Source organism: Mustela erminea, chromosome 12, assembly GCF_009829155.1.
Source record: "Mustela erminea isolate mMusErm1 chromosome 12, mMusErm1.Pri, whole genome shotgun sequence".
In the NCBI taxonomy this organism is placed as follows: domain Eukaryota; kingdom Metazoa; phylum Chordata; class Mammalia; order Carnivora; family Mustelidae; genus Mustela; species Mustela erminea.
This window is the reverse complement of record NC_045625.1, coordinates 32,834,789-32,856,975: the sequence shown is the minus strand read 5'-3', so window position 1 is coordinate 32,856,975 and position 22,187 is coordinate 32,834,789. Positions and strand designations below refer to the sequence as shown.

The 22,187-nt window shown below is 45.3% G+C and overlaps 1 long non-coding RNA gene across 1 annotated transcript in view; it reads right to left on the bottom strand.

The window, feature by feature from the left end:
- Positions 1 to 22,187, bottom strand: part of LOC116570137 — an 85,313-nt gene that overhangs the window by 24,212 nt on the left and 38,914 nt on the right. The window contains exon 7 of the long non-coding RNA XR_004277292.1: positions 2,160 to 2,254. This is a non-coding gene — a long non-coding RNA (uncharacterized LOC116570137). The remainder of the gene's footprint in view (positions 1 to 2,159; positions 2,255 to 22,187) is intronic.

Here is a 22,187-nt window from a genome sequence, read left to right as displayed (position 1 = left end):
GTCTTCTGGGGAACCACATTTCTCTGGGGGTATACATTCAAGAGTGGAATGGCTGGATCATGGGACAGTGTGTAATTTTATTTATTTATTTTTAAAGATTTTATTTATTTATTTGACAGAGATCACAAGTAGACAGAGAGGCAGGCAGAGGGGGTGGGGAAGCAGGCTCCCCACTGAGCAGAAAGCCAGATTTGGGGCTCGATCCCAGGACTCTGGGATAATGACCTGAGCTGAAGGCAGAGGCTTAACCCACTGAGCCACCCAGGCGCCCCGACAGTGTGTAATTTTAAAGAGTGCCTGAGTTTCTTCCTTCATAAAGTCCCCACAGGTACTGTTTTACACAGACTCCCAGTATGGTTGGATTCTGCCCGAATGTCAGCATATATCCTAGTAACAGATCAGCAGCCCCCTTTACAGAATGTTGTCTAAATAAAGAGGTTTTTGGCCTTGTCTATGCTATACAATTCATTGGAACTGTCTTATACTTTATTCCAAACATCATTTGACATTTCATCAGAATGAATGCTCCTTGAGGGCTGGTAGTCTGCCATCCCTGTAAACCCTCTTGCTTGGCATGCAATAGATAATTAATGTTTAAAGATAAATAATAATAATTAGTTAACTGTTACTGTGTAAAAATTATGTTAAAGCTCGGTGGCTTAAAGCAACATTTGTTATCTCACAGCTTCTGTGGGTCAGAGATCCAAGAGCAGCTTAGCTGGATGGTCTAGATCAGAGTCTCATGAGATTACAATCAAGGTACTGGCCAGAGCTGCAGGCATCCAGCGGCTTGATTGGGGCCGGAGGATCCTCTTCCTGATTTACTCTCTGCTGGCTGATGGCTGGAGACCTGCAAGCTGGCTTCTCCAGAGCAAGTGATTTGAGAGAGAACAAGGAGCAAGCTGGAGCATCTCGATCTAGTCTTTGATGTCACACGTGGTCACTTCTGCTTTATTCTGTCCATTAAAAATGAGGCACTGTAGGGGTACCTGGGTGGCTCAGTGGGTTAAAGCCTCTGCCTTCGGCTCAGGTCATGATTTCAGGGTCCTGGGATCGAGCCCCGCGTTGGGCTCTCTGCTCGACAGGGAGCCTGCTTCCCCCTCTCTCTCTGCCTGCCTCTCTGCCTACTTGTGATCTCTCTGTCTCTATCAAATAAATAAATAAATAAACTCTTAAAAAAAAATGAGGTACTGGGTCCAGTCAATACTCAAAAGGAAGAGAATTAAGCTCCACCCCTCAAAGGGAGGAATATTAAAGAATTTGTAGACATATGCTAAAACCACCATCTCTAATAATAGCTAACATCTGTTGAGTATTTACTATGCTATATATACTATACATACTATAGTATAATATACTACACTATACTATACTTTGTTGAGTATGTACTGCCAGGTGCTATACTAGGTATTTTCACAGAGTATTTTGTTTAATCCTTATTACAGCCCTGCATGGGAAATACTGTCTTCAGTTTTTCAGGGAGGAAATTGAGGTGCTGAAATAGGAAGGAATACGTTCCATGTATTCAGTAACTAACTGAACTAGAATGGGAGCCCAGAGGTCCGATTCCCAGAGATCTTGCTTCTCACCACTAATTAATGCAATGGACAAGAGATGGTAGATGATTCTATGCATTTAGGGTTCTCAGATGGAGTGGTAGGCTGAATGGCGGAAGCAAAGATATGTCCATGTCCTAATTTCTGGAGCCTGTGAACATTACCTTACTTGCCAAAGGATGTGGTTAAGTTAAGGATCTTCTCGGGAGGTGCTTTCCCTGGATAATCCATGCAGGCCCTATGTGCAATCACATGTGCCTCATAAAAGAGAGCCACAGGGAGTTGTGTACAGACAGAGGAGGAGAAAACAGAGAGGAAAAAGTTATGTGAAGACAGGGGCCGAGATTGAAGTGATGCGGACACAAGCCAAGGAATGCTGGCAGCGAGGAGAAGCTGGAAGAGGCCAGGAACACGTCCCACCCCACCCCACATTACCCCCCCCCATGGCATCCAGAGGAACTGCAGCCAAGCGGACACCTCAGTTTGGGACTTCAGGCCTCCAGAACTCTAAGAGAATATATAGCTATAGTTTTAAACTACCAGGTTTGAGGTAGTTGGTTACAGCAGCCAGGGGAAACTGATCCAGTTATAAAAGTATCCTACCTCTCTGTTCAGTGTCGCTTCTGATGGCTGGAACAGAGTGTTTCAGGCTTGTCAGCCTGGTTCTTGTCTTTGGATCAGCTTGGTAGCAGCTCAGCCTGAAAGCAGTAGAGAAATTAAAATCAGGTTAAAAGGAGAGGAAAATTGAGAGTAACCATCCATATAGTTATTATTGAACTTAAGTTTTACTCTGAATGGCTAAAAGAGAATCTAGATGGACTTTCTGATAAAAGATCATCTGTTCTTCAAAAAATATACATCTTTCCCTTATATTCCATACTAAGAATGACTGAGCGAGTGTGTCTTCACACACTGAACAAAGCAAGAGATAAAATACCAAGAGTGACATCGAGAAGAGCAAGGGACTAACCTCATGTTGAGGTTCTAGTCTAATCCCTGGATAAAAACCCCAGCCTGACAGAGAAACACGGTTCAGAGTCACCGAGGCTGGCACCCAGGAATGAAAGCTCATGTGCGTGCAGGGCACCAAGGATCAAAAAGTGCTTTTACACCCATAATCCTCAATGCTCAAACACCTCCTGAGAGCCAGGCAGGGCAGACTATAATCTGCACTTTAAAGATGTAGAAACCAGGCCCAGAGAAGTGAAGAGCTTAGATTGCCCCAAGGTCACACAGCTGATGAGTGAAAGGGCTGGATTTCTGTGAGGCTCCAAGAACAGGTCGCCAGCTTCTACTTAGTCCAGATGCCTCCTGTTGTTCTACATGCCCATCTGTCTTAACTCTCCAAGCACACTGAGCCTTTGTGGGAAGAGTCCGATTCTCATACTTCTTGGGAAGCCCCCAGTACCTACCCAAGGCTGATTGGTGAAAGACCATACCTCACCTCCAGTCTGCCTGGTCCTTCAGATCAGGTCCTAAGCCCACTGAGAAAGGTCTCTTAAAGGAGAGGGGGTAAGGGGGTACTGATTGTGGGGCTCAGACCTAGCATGTGGAAGAGAGATCCAGGAGGGAGGGTGATGCCAACCCAGCTGGGGTGTGGCCTGGGCGCTGTCCACCACCATGCAGTGCTGATCAGCATGAGGTTAGTGGGGAAAATGGGACCCTGGGGGGAGACAGGCTTGGTCTTCTCATCTCCCAGCCTTCATGTCCAGAGGCTGACAGTGTTGAAGTAATTTCATCACCTGAGGGATGGGGAGGAGAAGGAGAGGAACTGGCCACTTCTGTTCCTCTTCTTTGCTTTCTCCCCTCTCCGTGCCCTTTGGCGCTTCTTTCTCCCCATCCATCCTCTTCCTTTTTCATTCCATTCCCATTTCCTCGCCATTCCTCTGGAGCCACTTTCTTTCCAACCCTCTATGCTTATCTGCTCTCTGTTTATTCCATCCTAACTCTTTCCTCTTCACTCAGTAGCTATGCAACTACTTATAAGTTTCCAAACTCTCTGAGTGAAAGCCCTCACCTCACAGGGTGGTTGTAAAGCTCTATGGCCAGTATAGAGAAAATGCTCAATCCGAGTGCTTTGCCCTCACCCATTTCCCTTTCTCCCAGGGTGGGTGGGGACACCACCTTAGCTCCCTTTGCTTCCTTCAACCGAACTCAGCAAGCTGACTGTTCACCAACCACTGGAGAAAGCCTTGGGCATGATCATCTTCTTCCACCTGAGACAGGCCCTGGCCCAGAGAGTCTAGATACACCCAGCAGGGCAGGGGGATAACAGATGACATTTGATGAAGATCTCTAGAGGGGAAGGGAAGGGAATCATAATTTATCACATGCCTACTGTGTTCCAGGAATGGAGGTAAGCACTTTACGTGCACTATCACATGGGGTCTCTGTGAGAACCCTACGAAGCAGGTATTATTATTAGTATACTTGTTGACAGATGAGTAGAGGGATGGCAAAGGGGAAGTGACTTTCCCTGGGTCAGCTATTAAATGGTGAAGACAGGTCAGTCTGACTCTAAACGCCATGCTCTTCAACTTTTTACTATGGGAAAATGTAAACAGAAAAGTAGGCAGAATAGCATAATGAATCCCCGGGTACCTATCACCTAGCTTTAGCAACCAACTCTTTATTTCATCCCTACCCACACTCACATCACCCTTTCCTTATTTTAAGGCATATTTTAGATGTTATATAGTTTTGTCCATAAATATTTCAGTATGCACCTTTAAGAGGTAAAGTTAATTTAAAAAAAAAAAAAGACAAAATGCCCATACTATGCCATAAAACTTTGAAATAATATAAGATTATCAAATAACAGGGCAACATTCACATTTCCATTCATTGTCCTGCTTTTCTGCTTTCCCCTTCTGCCTCTTTTAATAAAGATAAGGATACCTCTTCCACTGCAGAGCCCTCCCATGCACTTTACCTTATTTAATGCTCATATCTGCCCTTCCTCACTCTGGAAATGAGCAAACTGAAGCTCAAAGAGGTGAGCGGACTTGCCCACAGTCACACAGTAGGTTAGGGCCAGAGCTTGGCCCTGTGTCTCCCAGCCCTTGCTTCTCTCCACCCCAGAGGCCTTGAGATGGGAGAGCCAATGGTCAGGCTCCAGGGGGAGCTCAAGGAGTAGGCTGAGAGACACTCCCCCCAATGGCAGCAAGCTGGATAGCATGCATTCCCAGCTGGGGAAGGACAGCCAAGTTCCCTTCTCTGGGTAACAGCAGGACTAATATCATGGCTCGGGCTTCTTTGCCTGCAATAACTCCCCAAAGCCTGGGCAGTGGCTAGGGCTTACCACTTAGCCTCCTGAGCGGCATGCCTTAAGCCCCTGCAATATGGGAGATTGGATGCTGAAGCCCAAAGGGCAGGCACAATAGCCAGATCACTCAGACAACCTTACTCTAATTCTACTTTTTGCCTAAGTGCAGGTGGAGGGCAAAGGTCCTTCTGTTTTTCTTCTGGGAACCTCCTTGCCTAGCCAGCCCTGCACATGCAAAGAATGCCAAGGATTCCATTCTAAATCCCCTGGCTTTTATGGTTAATTCTTCCATTAGACTGCAGGCTACAGAGCAAACTCCTCAGCCTGGCATTCAAGGCCTGCGGTCTGCCCAGCACCACTGATGTAACCTCTCACAGAGACCCATGGGACCATGGGAAAATTTCAGGCGGCACAAACAAAGCTTTATACTAGCTAATTCACAAAATTCTCCAGAAAGAGCTTCAGATCAGGTCCTATGTGGCTATGTTCTCTGTTTAAATGCAAGCATTATTCCTGCCAGCAGCATCCATTGAGTCTCTTTCCATAGCTCAAATGCAGTGCCCTAACAATACCACCGGCTCCTCGTTTGCCCATACAGACCACAGCGTTTTCATTCCTCCGTACCTTTGTCACACTGCATCCTCTGCCTGCAACCTTACTTCTTCTTTCTTCAACCACTAACTACCCAGAATGCCTGGACTCAGCTGAGGCATTGCCCCCTCTGGAGAACCTTCCTGAATGCCTCCCTCCTCCAGGAGCCTCCACAATGGACGAAGGGCCCTTCCATGAGTTTGACTTGACTATACCACTTATCTCACTGTGCTGTAAGCCCGAACACTCCACCCCCCAGAGCAGAGATCAGTGTTGCTCATCTCAGTCTTCTCTGGGCCTGAACACAGGCCTGGTACATAGTCGGATGTCAACTTCTGGTGCTTACTGAAATACTTTATCTCAATGAACCCTCTATAGCTCTGTGGGTTAGGCTGCTCAGGAAGGGTGATTCCCCCTATTTCACAGAAGTGGAAGTTGAGACATGGAGAACCAAAGTGCCGTGTCCTGCGAACCCAGTGCAGAGAGGGGGCCAACCCTCTATCTGTGTCTCCTGCCTCCTGGTCTAGCTGTTCACGCTGCTGTCTTCCCAGATGTGCCCTGGAGGTGAGGCAACACAGAGCAGGTGGCAGTACCTCTGGGCACTGTGGAGCAAGCACCCCCAGACACCTCCATCACAATCCCCTGTCACTACAGGGTAAAGCCTTGATTCTTCATCCTGGCCTTGGGGCCTCCCACGACTTTCCCCGAGCCCACCTCTCTAGCCTCGTCCTTTCCAATGACCTCTCAGATGTCCCCTGCTGCCACCACACCCACCTACTCACCCTTCTTTGGGCTCCTCTGAGTTTTCAGGACCCTGTGCTCAGTACCTAAGCTCTGTGCCCATTATGCCCAGAGACCCTGTGTTCAGCACAAGTTGATGAAAGGGGGCAGGTACTCACAGGAGTCTTCCGATGGCAGGGTGACAAGGCAGGCATAGTGCTCAAACAAGCAGAGCAGTCAGTATTGCCCACACTGGGCTCACGGAACACCAGCATCCTAAGGGATGCTTCTAACTACTTCTCCACAGAAGAGCCACATGGGCAATACAATAATGATCTTGCATGTACTGAGTGCTTATATTGTAGGCAGTGTGCAGAGCATTCTGCATGCAATGCTGCATTTCATCCCCACAATAATGTTAAAGCTGCAGATCAGAGACGCCAGTGAACTTCCCCATGATCACACAGCTAGAAAGTAGCAAACCAGGATTCAAAACCTAGCTGGTGCTCTCAGCCACTCTGTGAGCCTACTTTTGTCTATCTACTGCATTGTCCCTTGAGGAAATTCAAGGTGTAATGAACATGTTAAACATCCTGAGAATTTTTATTTAAATTTAACTAAATATTGAAGGCTGAAACAACACCTTCTCCCCGTCTTTTGCTTTACTGAACATTATTCACATCCCACAGAATGTCAGTTTCCCTAAACAGTTTGTAAAATGGTGCTGGAGAACATCCCCTCATGTTGCCCTCCCACCCTGACAGCATGGGGTGGAGCTGTTGTAGGAACCCTGGAGACCTCTGAGCAGAGCCCCTTTTCTATACACATGCGGTTCTGAGGCCCAGACGGTGGCAAGTGCTCCCTGCACAGCCCGTGAGGGCAGGGAGCTGGTTTCTGACTCCCTCCACAGGGCCAAGACAGGCGCTTACTCAAGGCTGGCAGGTGGGCGGGCGGGCCGGCTGGAAGGTGTGGAATTCACACACCTTCCTGTAGAGGCCGCACAGGCTTCAAAAAGAAGAAAATGGCTGGAAGCAGCACCATATTGTTGGGGAAAAAAAAAAAAAAAAAGTCTAAGATCCGTGGACCACAAACAGGATGATTCCACAGATCGTATCAAATTTAACTTCTCCAAGACAAAGGTACAAAGGCCCAGAGAGGGAACTGGACTTGTCTAAGGCCACACAGCAGGCTCAAATCACAGCTGGAAGCAGAATTCAACCCTCCTGCCTCCTGCTCCGAGGCTCTTTCTGCCCTTTCCTATAGACTGCTCTTCTGCTACGTATCTGTCTCCTCAGCCTGGCCAGAGACCCCCTCAAGACCAAAGACACTATCCACTTCATGCCTGATTTCCTGGCTACTGACATTTAGGGCTAAAGAAATAGTAACCAAGTGAACAAATTAACAAAACACTTTATTTTTACCAAAAACTCTATTTCTCTTGATCATCTACATGGCTGGGATTAATTTTTGGCTGCTTCTGAAAATGACTATATCCTCAAAGGATAAACATTTGCTATCAAAGTATCACAGCAACACTTAGGCTTAACATATATGTGTATGTGTACACACACAGCCCCCCAAACACTGCTCTAAGCATTTTACCTATTAACTTTTTTTTTGTTTAAGATTTTGTTTACTTATTTGACAGACAGAGATCACAAGTAGCCAGAGAGGCCGGCAGAGAGAGAGGAGGAAGCAGGCTCCCTGCTGAGCAGAGAGCCCGATGCGGGGCTCCATCCCAGGACCCTGGGATCATGACCTGAGCCGAAGGCAGAGGCTTTACACCACTGAGCCACCCAGGTGCCCCTTTACCTATTAACTTATTTAAATTTCACAATGACCACAAAAAGTAGTTATTATTATGATGATGGTCATCATCATCATCTCCATTTTGTAGATGAGAAGAAAAGTGTCACAAAGAGGCTAGGTAACTTGTGCAGGCATACAGAATTTGAACCCAGGCACTATAACTTCAAAAGCTATGTGCTTAACCACTGTACTGTACTACCTCTCCCAGGTGCTCCCTTCGCCAAACATGTCCAATGTGCCAGGCACTTTATTAAAGCATCATTGATATTATCTGTAATACTCATAGCAAAGACCTGAGATAAAGATTATTTTACATTTTATGGCTAGAAAAATGGAGGCCCAGAGGTATAAAAGAACTTAGTTGTCTAAAGCCACACAGCTAGGAAGTGACAAGACGGGATTTGAACCCATCGATTCTAGTGATATTCCTATAGTTATCTCTCATGGCTTACGGCTAAACTATCATAAGCAATTCAGTCAAAACTTAAGTAAAAGCCAATGCACTGTGTCATCTTCCATAATATCATGTGAAATATTTTCCTTCCAATATAGAAATATCTTCCTTTTGTTGATTGGTTTTGTTACAAAGTTTAGTTTTTATTAATTCATTTGTTCATGCAAATACTATTGGATCTCTCTCTCTCTCTCTCATAGACATGCACACATGCTAGCCAGCACCTCGTATGAGGGTTATAACAATAAACATGACAAACACTGTCCCGACCAACCCTACCTTCGTAAAAGTAACATTCCAGTAAGACAAATCATTGAACAATTCATTTCACAATTAATTGGCCATTTAAAATGATCGTGATTCCTACAAAGAAGAGGTAGAGGAACTATATTGTGATTGGCTTGCTCAGAGTAGAAAGTTCTGGTTAATCTGCTGAATGTTTTGAAAGCTATTATTAAAATTAAATCCCGGGGTGCCTGGGTGGCTCAGTGGGTTAAAGCCTCTGCCTTCAGCTCAGGTCATGATCCCAGCATCCTGGGATCGAGTCCCATGTCAGGCTCCCTGCTGAGCAGGGAGTCTGCTTCCTCCTCTCTGACTGCCTCTCTGCCTACTTGTAATCTCTGTCTGTCAAATAAATAAATAAAATTTTAAAAATTTTTTTTTAAATTTAAAATTAAATCCCATAGCTCCATACGGCAGTTATTTAAAAAAAAAAAAAATAACAGGCAGAGATAAGTTCTTGCTTATCTACTTAAGAGGGAGAAGATCGTCAAGAGGTATTCAACAAGAATGTCTTCTGAATGGCTCTTATATGATAGAACTCTTGTTGGGGGGCTGGTTCCCAACAATGTCATTAAGGAAGAGTTATTATGCCAATTTAAAGACAAAAAAAACAAAGATACAGAGAAGTTAACCAATACTATGGAGATCAGTCACATAGCTATGAAGCAGGACCAGGATTCAAGCCCAGGTAGATGTGACAGCAATACTCAGAATCTTCCCCTAAACTGCTTTTTTTTTTTTTTTTTTTTATCTTAAAAGCTGATCTGCTAAGAGTTGAAACTTTGGACTCTGACATCATAGGTATGCAAAGTCTTCTTGTCAATACCATCTCTCCTCTATGAGGCCCTGAAGAAGAAACACTACATTTTCTGGGAACCAAGAGGATCAAAATGAGAAGATCCCGCATGATGCAAACCACAGTTGTGGGGGGAAATGTTAATTACTGGAATGATTGCATTCCTTTCCCCTGAGATATAGGCTTCTTGAACAAAAAGCTTTAATATTTTGTTTATGCAAATAAAGAAAGCAGTCTCCATCTCCCAAATAGGATGGCCCGAATGGGGTCTTTTCTCTGCCTTTCTATGACTTAAGCAAACATTTTCCTTCTCTAAGGCAATTCCACCTCTCGGTGCAGCCAAAACCTTGCCCAAAGTTCCTGGCCCCAATTTCAGGAGCAAAATCATTTCCTACTAATCCAGTTTTCTCACAGTTTGAAAGGGACAATGGAGCTTCACTTTTTGTTTGAAGAAAAAAAGGGCTCATCCTCTGGCATGGCGACAATCTTCATCTGATCACCCACATGGGCCTAACCCCACAAATGCCTTTTCCCATCAGTGACAAATGCTCCGGAGCACGTTCCAACGTGGAAAATGAATCCAGCACTGGAATAGGTAAGTATAGACTGTGCCTTGGCCAGGGTGCCTTCCTGGAGCCTACTGCTCCCACCAGCCCCAGCTGGCCTGGCCATGGTGGTCTGGGAACCTGACTTTCCAGTGAGCTGCTTCTCCTGAAGCAGACATTCTGCTTCCTTGAGAGTGAACAGGGAAGAGGGGACCTGGACAGGCGTGTACGAACAGCCCTCCTTCCTAAGGAGCTTGCCTTTCAGGTTTCCTAAGAACTGATGTGCCCGTCCGTGGATTCTATAATGAGAAGGGATTTGTTTGCTGAAGGATCTTTTCAGCTTTATTGCTTAACTCAAAGGTGAGAAGGGGGTGGGGGCAAGATGAGAATTATTCTCCTTTGCTTTCTTTTTGCCTTCCCAAATAGTCCAAATTTAAGCTTTGTCTGAAGCTGCCCTGAAATAGCAGCCAAGAGAGTTTCAAGGATAGAGAGATGGAAACACTAGTGCTGGGCTGGCCCCCTAGCCTGTGTGACCAGAGGCAAACCCTTCTCTTTCTATGGGCTAGACTCATCGCACGTGTTCAATGAGAAGATGGGTACTGTTATCTGTGTCTCGTTTCCCTTCGTCTGTACAATGGGCATTGCAGTGAATATCTGACTCCCTTCTTGGTTGTGAGAAGGATCAATATGGACCAGTATCAAATAAACCAGATCCGAGACCTGAAGGCTTAATTTTGACCGTGGATATTTTAGAACTATACAGCAGGGGCAAGTTCTCACTGGCTTTGGGAGTTCCTCAGTGGGGACTATCAATATCTTTGTGCAACAAATATACTTTATTTTGTTTTACAATGTTTTTATTTTGGAAAATATTTTTCCAAGATTTTATTTATTTATTTGAGAGAGAGAGAAGGACAGTGGGGAGGGGCAGAGAAAGAGAGAGAGAAGCAGAATCCCCGCTTAGCAGAAAACTCAATGCAAGGCTCGATCCCAGGATCCAGGACCATGACCTGAGCCAAAGGCAGACGCTCAACCAACTGAGCCACCCGGGCGCCCCAATTTGGGAAAACTTTTGATTTATGGAAGAGTTGCAAAAGATAGAACAGAGCATTCCTCCAACTTCTCCTGATATTAACATCTTAAGTAACTATTGTATAATTATCAAAGCAAAGAAGTTAACAGTGGCACAAAACTGTTCATTAAACTACAGACTTCACTAAGATTTCACCAATTTTCCCACTTATGTCCCTTTTTTTTGTTTCAAAATCCAATACAGGGTTGCACGTTATGTTTAGTCACAATGCCTCCTCACTCTCCTCCAATCTGTAACAGTTTCTCAGTCTTCCCCCCCCACACACTTTTTTTTCCATTATCTTAACATTTTTGGAGAGTACTGCTTAGATATTTTGTAGAATATCTCCAGCTTGGGTTTGTCTGATGCTTTCTCGTGACATGGCAGAACTAATGCGTTTTTCAGAAGAATGTCACACAGATAAAGTTCCCTCCTCATTGTGTCATAAGAGGTATGACATAAATAATGTTATTGCTCATGAAGTTAAATTTGATCACTTGGTTGAGGTAGTGCCTGCCAGACTGGCTCCGTGGTAGCATTACTAGTTCCCTCTTCCCATATTCCGCTCAGGGAAGAAAGCCACTGAGTTCAGCCTGCACTACACTCAAAGTTCAAGGGGTGAGGAATTCAGTCCTTCCTCTGGAGGGAGGAATATCAAAGACTTTGGGGACATATGTTGAAACTACCACATTTGGGGAGAGATCACTTGAGGCTGTACAAATATCCTGTTTCTTCTTAAGGTTTTGCCTACCAATTTTATCATCATCAGTGGATCTTGCAATTATTATCATGGTGCTCTAAAGATGATTTTCTATTTCCCTCGTTCCTTCTATATTTATTATTTGGAATTCTTTTGTAAGGAAGATTTGGCTCTTCTTATTTATTTATTTATTTATATCAATATGGACTCATGGATATTTGATTTTTTTGTCCTTTAAGTTATAATCTAGGATTATGTATATTTACTTTAGCCACTGGAAGCTCTTTTGGGTTGCTTCATGTCCTTTTGACATGTCCCATCTTTTTTTTTTTGTCCTTTAATACTTCCTTACTTTCTGGCACCACTTTAGGCTTCAGGATCACCTTGTATTTTCCCTGACTCAGTCCTAGAACTGGTCGTTTCTCCAACGGAACTTGGCTCCTTTTATTGGAGGATGGCATCTAGGAACCAAGGTTTGGACAATGAGTGTGCTCATAGCTACTGGGATGTCACTGCTTTGCAGCCCCCTCAGCAGACAAAGCAGGAAGAGACAGAAGTAGAGTAACCCATGAGTACACGTGTATCTATGTATGTTCCTCTATCCATCTTCTATATATATTAAAATAGGTATAGGGCACCTGGGTGGCTCAGTTGGTTAAGCGACTGCCTTCAGCTTGGGTCATGATCCTGGAATTCCAGGATCAAGTCCCACATCGGGCTCCCTGCTCCTCCCGCTGACCTCTCTCCTCTCATGCTCTCTCTCTTTCATTCTCTCTCTCTCCCAAATAAATAAATAAAATCTTTAAAAAAAATAGGTATAAACTCATAGTAATACCTCCAACTCTAATTTATTCTCTTCCCATGTTGGTGTGTAATTTCCTTCTCTGAAGTGAGAACCTTGCCTCCCATTATCTGCATATACATGTTAAACCCTCATATACGTGTAGTTCCAGAAGGCTAACTTTTACTCCTATGGGAAATACATTTACCAATTAGAATCGTGTTTATAAGAGTTCTTTTTGTCTTTAGGCAAAGATTATTCTTTTTTTTTTTAAGATTTTATTTATTTGTCCAAGAGAAAGAATACACAAGCTGGGGGAGTGGTAGGCAGAGGGAGAAGCAGGCTCCTGGCTGAGCAAGTAGCCCAATGTGGGACTTGATCCCAGGACCCTGAAATCATGACTTGAGCCAAAGGCAGACGCTTAACCTAGTAAGCCACCCAGACATCCTGGTAATTAATATTTAAAAGAAGGTCTGGATTCAAATGCCAGCTCTGCCATTCATTGGCTGTGTTGATGTAAGACAGATAGTCACCTAACTTCTCTTTCATCTGTTTACTGATCCACAAAACCAGAATAATGACCTCTGTCCTACCTGCTTCATAGCTCCGATGGGAAGAAAAAAATCAGAGAGATAGAAAAGAATGAGAGGGCAGATCATCCAGCCCTCCTCAACTGTCTGACGTTATTGTAACATCACGGTCCCTGAGCTCCAGTCTTGGGCCCTGCCAGTGGCAGCTCCTGTCTGCTGAGTCTTGTCTTGCTCTAAGGCACATACAAGGGTCACAAGCATCCACTCCTTTCTGCATCCAATTCAGTGAGTGTGATCCAGGCCAAGCTGGGAGGGAGCCTAGTCTCTGGCTAAATAAACATGGACACCAAGAGTATCTGGGCTCTTAGAGGCTCTCACCACCTGCTGGAGCATTTCAGCTCAGCTAGCCTGACCAGAGCCAGAGCTCTGCACTGGTTTTTGCCCTCAGCTGCCTATTCTTCCACAAGCAGCAGACCTCTGGTGGGGAAAAGAGGAGGGCCTTTGTTGGGAAGATCCTCAGCATCCCAAGATGGGAAGCACTGCTCTCACTTTGTTTTGGAGATGGGAAGGGCCTCAGTTTTCCTCTCTGTAAAATGAGGGTGTTGGATCAGGTCAGAAGTCACAAACTCATAGCTAGATGCAGCAGATGTGTTGTATTTGGCCCAGGGGGCACTTTCAGTATTTTTTAAAATAGCCCTTACTTTTAAAGCCGTTTTAAGTTTATAGAAAATTGAATGGAAAGTAAAGAGTTCCCATACGCCTCCTCTCCCTACATCTACTTCAACAGTTTCTTCTATTACTAACATCGTGTGTTAATGCAGTACTTTTGTTGCAACTGATGAACCCATATATTCCTATTATTACGGATTAAAGCCCATAATTTACATGAGGGTTCAGTCTTTGGACAGTTCTGCGGGTTGCGACAGATGCAGAACATCATGGAGTCAGCATTACAGCAGCATAGGAACAGTTTCATTGCCCTAAAAAATCCCGTGTTTCCTATATTCATACTCTCCCCTTCCCCCAAGCCCCTTGCAACCATTGTTCTCATTGTCTATAAAGTTTTGTCTTTCTAGAATATCATATGCTTGGATTCTTACAGTATGTAGCCTTTTCAGGCTTCTTTTACTCAGCAACATGCACTTAAGGTTCCCCGTGACTTGTCACGACTTGCTAGTGCACGTCTCTTTACTGCTAAGATTCCATTGTATGGATGTACCGCAGTTTCTTTATCCATTTACCAGTAGAATAAGCTAGAATCATTTGCCAATAGTTAAGAATGAAAGGCATTATACTGAAATCCGTATTTTCGGCTTCTCTTAAAAATGAGAAGCTTTGGCAACACTGGGTCTCCCTTTCCAGATGGCAACAAGTAGGTGGAATTCAGCAGTAGTGGCCTCTCTGGCTGGGGCACGGTGACCTGCTCATGACAGTCCCCTCCTGTCCTCATGTGACCTGCCAGGTTGTATTAAGCACTTAGACCAAGCTTTGCATCTTGTTAGCAGGGCGGCTTCAGGTAAATGGGCTGACTGTTTTCCATGTGCACCACTCCTATCCTTCCATCCTGTCCCAGCCCTTTTCTGTCCTGCTCTGTGTCCTGAGGGGCTGAACCTGCAGACTACATTTCCCAGGTTCCCTTGCTGGCTGGCTTCCGGGTGGGTATGGCTGTACAAGGCATCAAGGCATCTGCGTGAGAGCAGAGGGTGAGAGGAGCGGGTGACCACTGTGTAGTCCCATCATGCTCCCCCGCTGGGGCACCTGCGGTCGGGCAGCAGCTGCAGCTCTTCAAGACTATGACTCCTGCGAGGTGACTCTCTCCTGTAGTCCCAATCCTCTCTGGACACTGGTGACTCCAAACCCTCTCTTTGCCCCTTGCCTCTGTGGCTAGCCTCTGGGTTTCTTAACATCTTGTTTGTCCTCTTAATACTGTTACTGCCCTGTAAGTAGTCTCTTCTCTGAAAGTGAGGAATGGGAATTATGTTAACACCCGCTTAATAAGAATGATGTGACAATTAAATGAGAAAAAAGTATGTGTCGTGCCTGGCACATATAAGTGTGATTTAATGATTCACATTCAGTGAATGCTCATTAGTATTATTACTATCATTGTTACCTTTTTATGACTTGGTTTATGACCCTGCAGCTTCATGGCCTCTGCAGGTCCTTACAGCATATACAGAATATGAATGGGTAACTTGCTACACAAAAAATAAATCTGCTACTAAATAACCAGAGATTCTTGTAATCTTTTTTTTTTTTTAAATGTATGGGGTTTTCCATTTTTATCTTGTCATCTTTTGACCCCAGAGTAGAGCTAAAACCTGGGCAGTGGAAGTTGTCATTACCTCTGGCCTCACATGATGGTAGCCACGTGGCACTCTCATCCCACCTACAAATAACAGCCAACGTTTATGGACCCCTTTCTCTGTACCAGATAATCCAAGTCTCTATATGTGAAATTACATAACCACCCACACACCAGTGTCTCCACAGACGAGACAATGAGGCTCTGAGAGACAAAGTGACTTGTCCAAGGTCATACAGTCAGTAGGTTGTCAAACTGGGACTGAACTCAGGTCTCTTGCACTTCCTGCCACATGTCCCACCCCCTTTGAGGGTGAGGATTCTGCCACATCGCCACCCAGAATTTTCCTCACCACAAAAATCTTCTCGTTTCTAAATAGAAGCTTCATTCAGTGTTACAAATGCCCTGGTCAGGTTAACAGGAATCTTGAGAAACATAAAGTGATATTACTGAGGGTGGGGTCAAAGCCCCCACTCGACCACCCCCTTTCCTTGCCAGGCTCTAGCAAACACTCCCTCCCTTCACTTCCTGATGCTGGCCAGGCTCCTGGAGGCTGTGCCCAGGCTGATGCCTGACGTGTCTCCTTGCGAGACGGGAAAGACCCAGTCAGCTTGAGGAGCCCGGTAAGGAGGAAGCAAAAAGTGAAGCTTAGACAAAAAATCAAATCCCTCTGTTCAAATGTCAGCACAACAGATCTTTGTGGAATAAAGTTCAGGGCTGAACTTGTTCAGGGCTGAATAAGTTAGTCAGTCCACCAGGGCATCAGAGCTGGGCAATCTGCAGGGTCTGGACCCATGTTCTATTTCCCACCACTTCCGTCTCCTTGCCTGTGGACTGCGCTACTGCTCATCTATCTTTTGGAGATTGTCTTGAAGACTGAAGGACACCACATACACATAGTACCTAGCACCCAGTGGGCCCTCAGTGATGGCTGGCTCTGCCCTTCTGCCTGGTTTCACATCCCCTCCACATGTTCTCTGACTTTTCTCAGCCCTCTGGAAACTTGTTCTGGCTGATAATAGCAATAGTATCTAAGGATTATTATGTTGGGGGATTTTTAGAAAGCAAAAGGCTCAGAAACCTCAAGTTCTAAATCCTTGGCTATATATCTGTGTGTCTCAGCATTCGGTGCATTGCCATGAGGTGCTTGAGAAATATTAGTTGACTTAATGATTTTAACTGTAGCTGCTTAAGGCTGGGATCACTGCCACCTCCTTCATACTTACTAAGCACTTTAACACTTATGACATCTCCAGAGCTCCCAACCACCTAGGAGGTGGGCTGGAAAGCATACACTATCCCCATTTTATGGATGGGAAAAACAAGTTTCTGTGAGGTTAGGCAACTTGCCAAAGGTCACAGAAGTTTCCTGATTCAGAATCCAGCGGTCTTTACAGTCTCACGAGCTGCCTGCTTATCTGTGCTTGGGAAGGACGGGGTATCTTTGAACTTGCCTCCCAGTGATGATGTCTCACCCTCAGAAGCTAAGATGCAGCAAGATGAAGCACCGTGCCCAGGACACACCACAGTGGGAACCAAAGTTCCCCTGTTCTCCAAGAACCCATGTTCTCCAACAGGGAACCCATGTTCTCAAAGAACCCATGTTCTCCAACTCTTTCCTTTGGGCTCTTCTCATTGTTCTGCATGCCTTAGATTCAAAAGGAAATAGACATAAGGCAGGGAGTACTCACAACTAACAAAATAAGATCTATACTACAGGTCCTTAGATCCTCAGTAAATCAAATGTCCCCAGAGAGTGACCAGGAGAAGTCTCCAGACCAGTGTTCCACTGGTCTGAAGGACCCAAGGGTGAGATGTCTCCTGGGAGGCTGGCCTAGTTTCCCAAGAGCTCAGAAATGGCATCCAAGCCCCACAGCCCCTGGGTGAAGCCAAGCATGGGGATCCCAAGGCACCGGGCTGCACACAACACCCTCTCCAGCACTGATCCTGACCTAGACGTCACAGGTGAGTGACTACCCAAGCAGGTACTAAGAAAGAGGGGCGGCCAGGGCTCCAAGGGACACTTGACTTGTCTCTCAGTGGAGCCAGGGACATGCTCCAGTGACGCCCATCGCCACTTCCTCCAAGGACATACTGCCTCTCTGGAGCCTGCTTTTGGCTCTGTCCAAAGGACCAGTGGGAGATGGTCAAGGGCTCCTTCTCTGACCTGAGCAGTCAAAGAGAGCTGGGAGAATGGAGTCATGGAAAACTCGTGTGCTTACTTACTCATCAAATAGTTGCCAACTACCTGCTCTCGGTCAGAGTGCACTGTGAACTGGGGATTCCATAGTAAACTGGGTACAATGTTCACCCTGGACAATCTGTAAGACTTGTACCTGAATAACCAAAAGACAGAGCAGAGAGTGGTAGGGTCCTCGAAGAGGGGCTCCGGAGTCAGGCTGCCTGGCCCAACCTCAGTCCAGTCCTATGATGCTGGGTGACCCTGAGCAAGTGGCTTACCCTCTCCAATCTCTGTGTCCCTCCTCCACAAGCTACTCTAAAAATGAAATAAGACAGTTGGCTTGGAAGTACTTTCCACAGAAGCTGGGCAGGGAGAGATTACTCCAGTTGTTTCACGATTTCATCGCTAATGTAGATGTCAGGTAGTTAGCACCTTCTAAGTTCCAAGTGTCTGCTCAGCATCACATATCATTACTCCAACAACCATGGTGCAGCTGTATTATCTCTATTTTAGCAATGAGAAATGGAGGCTCAGAGAGGGGTAGGGACTTATCCATGGTCACACAAACTGTAAGTGACAGAGCCGGGATTGGGACCCAGGTCATTTGGGAACCCAGAGCCTATGTTCTCTCTGGATTGCCTCTTATGGCTTCCCTCTTCTCCTTTGGCCTTTCATTCAAAGTGATTTATGGAACCCTTTCTATGTGCCATGCTCCAAAGGTACAGAGGGGCACAAAACAGACCTGGAGCCTTCCCTCACAGCCTCACAGGCTAGTGGGGAGCGAAGCAAGAAAGAATAATTATGAGCATTACAGTTGTCACCAAAGGGCAGGTCAGAGCCCCGTGGGGCTGTGAGGCTTGTCTGGAAATCAAGCAAGGCTTTCCAGGGAAAGTAGTAACCTTTAAGATAAGATCTGAGGCCTGACTGAATTGGCCAGACAAAGAATCAGACAGAGGGGACAGTGTGAAATCTGGAGCTACAGGTAAACAAGAAACAGAACAGAATGTACTGTTCAAAGAACAGAAAGAGACTGGGAGCAAAGCCACAGCAGGAAGCAGTGCAGGGATGGGCTGGAGAGGGAGGCAGGAGCCTTATAACACATGCCAAGGATTTTGGACTTGATCCTGAGGGCCCTTGAGAGTTAAGTTCCTAGGCCCTCATACCACTCCTTTTATGTCTTGTGGCTTCCTCATCTGCCCTCTGACTGGCTGATTCAGCAGCTGCGGAGTGAGTAGGGACAGGGACCAGCAGAGCTGTGACTGACCACATAAGCCATCGCAAAGCTGCCTACAGGACAAGGGAGGGGTTGGGGCAGGGTAGCACCAGGGACAGCTCTCAGTGGCTCTCAGGACTCTGTTGCAGAAAGCCCTCACTCTCATTCACTCTCTCATTCATTCATTCATTCTGTAAGTATTTCTTGAGTGCCCTAATAGAAGGGCACTGTTCTGGGCACTGGAGGATACAGCAGAAAACTAAACAGATGGAATTCCTTGTCCTCCTTGAGATCACCTTCTTTCTAGTAGAGGAAGACAGGAAATATACCCGCGAAATAAGACAACTGTTAGAAGGTAGCCTGTGTATAGAAAGAACAAAGCAAGGAAGCAGCCCAGGGGTGCAAGCAAGCAGGGGAGTCATTGTAACTTTAAATAGGATGATCAGAGAAGGCTCTACCCCAAAAGGGATATCTAAGTAAATATATGATTGAGGGAAAGGGAGAGTCAAAGGCACCTTCTCTGTGGGTGCAGAAGGAAGAACTCTGGAACAGGAGAATGCCACAAATGTGAGAGACTCTGTGAGGAGGGTGGAGGTAGGTGAGTAGGAGTGACTGATTTCAAGAAAATGGCAGGGAGGGAGTCAGAGCAGAGATGGCCATTGTAAGGACTTGGCTTTTAGTCTGGGTGAGGAGCCACTAGGGAAATCTGAGCATAGAAGTGACTGGTTTTTTGTTTTTGTTTTTGTTTTTGTTTTTGTTTTAGGAGAGAGAAGTCAGGGAGGGACAGAGAGAAAGGGAGAGAAAGAATCTCAAGCAGGCTCCACGCCCAGCATGGAGCCCAACACAGGGTTCAATCTCATGACCCCAAGATCATGACCTGAGCTGAAATCAAAAGGTGGATACTCGGGGCACCTGGGTGGCTCAGTCGTTAAGCATCTGCCTTCAGCTCAGGTCATGATCCTGGGGTCCTGGGATCGAGCCCCGAATCGGGATCCCTGCTCAGCAGGAAGCCTGCTTCTCCCTCGCCCACTCCCCCTGCTTGTGTTCCCTCTCTCGCTGTGTTTCTTTTCTGTCAAATAATAAATACAATCACTTAAAAAAAAAAGTTGGATGCTCAACTAACTGAGCCACCCAGGTGCAGCAGTGACATTATTTGACTTGTATTTCACATGTGGATTTCTACCAAAAGCCCAAAGAAGGGTAGTCATAAAGGAAAGCTGAGTGAGCCCACCCAGCACTCTGGAGCAGGAAGGCCAGTGCGTACATCCTAAGGCTTCCCCCATGAAAGAGCAGGGCCAAGTATGAAGCGTATTTGGCCATGATCCTTCAAGGCAGAGTGTGGAGGAAGCTCTTAAGGATTGTGAACCAGAATGCCCTTGAGCAAACCACCCTCCCAGCAAGGAAGAGAGGGAAGTCCCTGTCAGTAAGCACTTGCTGTGTTCCAGGCACTTTACCTACATTGTGTCCACTCCTCTCAGCAAGGCTGTGAGGTGGGAGTTATTATCTTTGCTTTTCAGACAAGGATAGTGAAGTTCAGGGAGATGATGCTACTTGTCTGATGTCACCTCTTTAATGGTAGAGGAGCTGAAATTTGAACATAGGTCTCTCTGTTGACTTCAGTCTCTGCTCTGGTAGGGCTTCGTGGGACAGGCGGTATTTGCCCTGGGCTCTAAAAGCAAAGTAGACTTGGTCAACTAATCTTCAACAAAGCAGGAAAGAATATTCAATGGAAAAAAGACAGCCTCTTCAACAAACGGTGTTGGGAAAATTGGACAGCCACATGCACAAGAATGAAACTGAACCATTTCCTTACACCATACACAAAAATAGACCCAAAATGAATGAAAGACCTAAATGTGAGACAGGAATCTATCAAAATCTTGGAGGAGAACACAGGCAGCAACCTCTTTGACCTCAGCTGCAGCAACATCTTGTTAGGCATGTCTCCAAATGCAAGGGAAGCAAGGGTAAAAATGAACTATGAGGACTTCATCGGGATAAAAAGCTTTTGCACAGCAAAGGAAACAGTCAGCAAAACTAAAAGGTGACCTACAAAATGGGAGAAGCTATTTGCAAATAACATAGCAGATAAAGGGGAGTATCCAAGATCTATAAAGAACTCATCAAACTCAACACCCAAAAAACAAAAATCCAGTCAAGAAATGGGCAGAAGATATGAACAGACATTTCTGCACAGAAGACATACAAATGGCCAACAGACACATGAAAAGGTGCTCCACATCACTCATCATCAGGGAAATACAAATCAAAACCACAGTGAGATACCACCTCACACCAGTCAGAATGGCTAAAATTAACAAGTCAGGAAATGACAGATGTTGGTGAGGATGTAGAAAAAGAGGAACCCTCGTACACTGTTGGTGGGAATGCAAGCTGGTGCAGCCACTCTGGAAAACAGCATGGAGGTTGCTCAAAATAATTAAAGCTATGCTATGATCCAACAATTGCACTACTAGGTATTAACCCAAAGGATACGAACATAGTGATTTGAAGGGGCATGTGCATCTAAACCCCAAATTTTATAGCAGCAATGTTCACAATAACCAAAATACAGAAAGAGCCCAGATGTCCATGACAGATAGATAAAGAAGATGTGGTATATATACACAATGGAACATTATTCCGCCATCAAAAAAATGAAATCTTGCCATTTGCAATGACATGGATGGAGCTAGAGTGTATTACGCTAAATGAAGTCAGTCAGTCAGAGAAAGACAAATACCGTATGATTTCACCCATATGTGGAATTTAAGAAACAGGACAGATGAACATAGGGGAAGGGAAAGAAAAATAAATAAGATGAAATGAAAACAGGGAGGCAAACCATAGAAGACGCTGAACTCTACAAAACAAATTGAAAGTTGCTGGAGGGGAGGTGGATTGGGGGAATGCGGTAACTGGGTGACGGGCATGAAGGAAGGCATTTGATGTAATGAGCACTGAGTGTTATATGCAACTGAGAATCACTAAATTCTACCCTTGAAACTAATAACACATTATATTTTAACTAAATTGAATTTAAATAAAGAATTTTTTTAAAAATTAAAAGAAATAAAAGCTAGGTAGGCTTTACACATGTAGAGAGAAGATCACAATGAGGAAGGGAACATCGGGTATTTCAGGTGACAGAAACAGAATGGGACGGGGGATATTTTGGGTCTCTGGATTTAAAAATAGAAACAACTTTGCTGTTTTCAAAAAACAGAGTACGTGCTGGAGCTGAGTCTGAAAAGGACAGTTAGGACCAATTCATGAAAAAGAGCCTTAAATGCTAGGCTAAGGCAGGGAGTCAGGAGCAGCTCCCTCCCCTTGTATCCAGAGAGCTTCCAAGTTTGTGACCTCAGTGCGGAGGGTTAGAGGAGAAA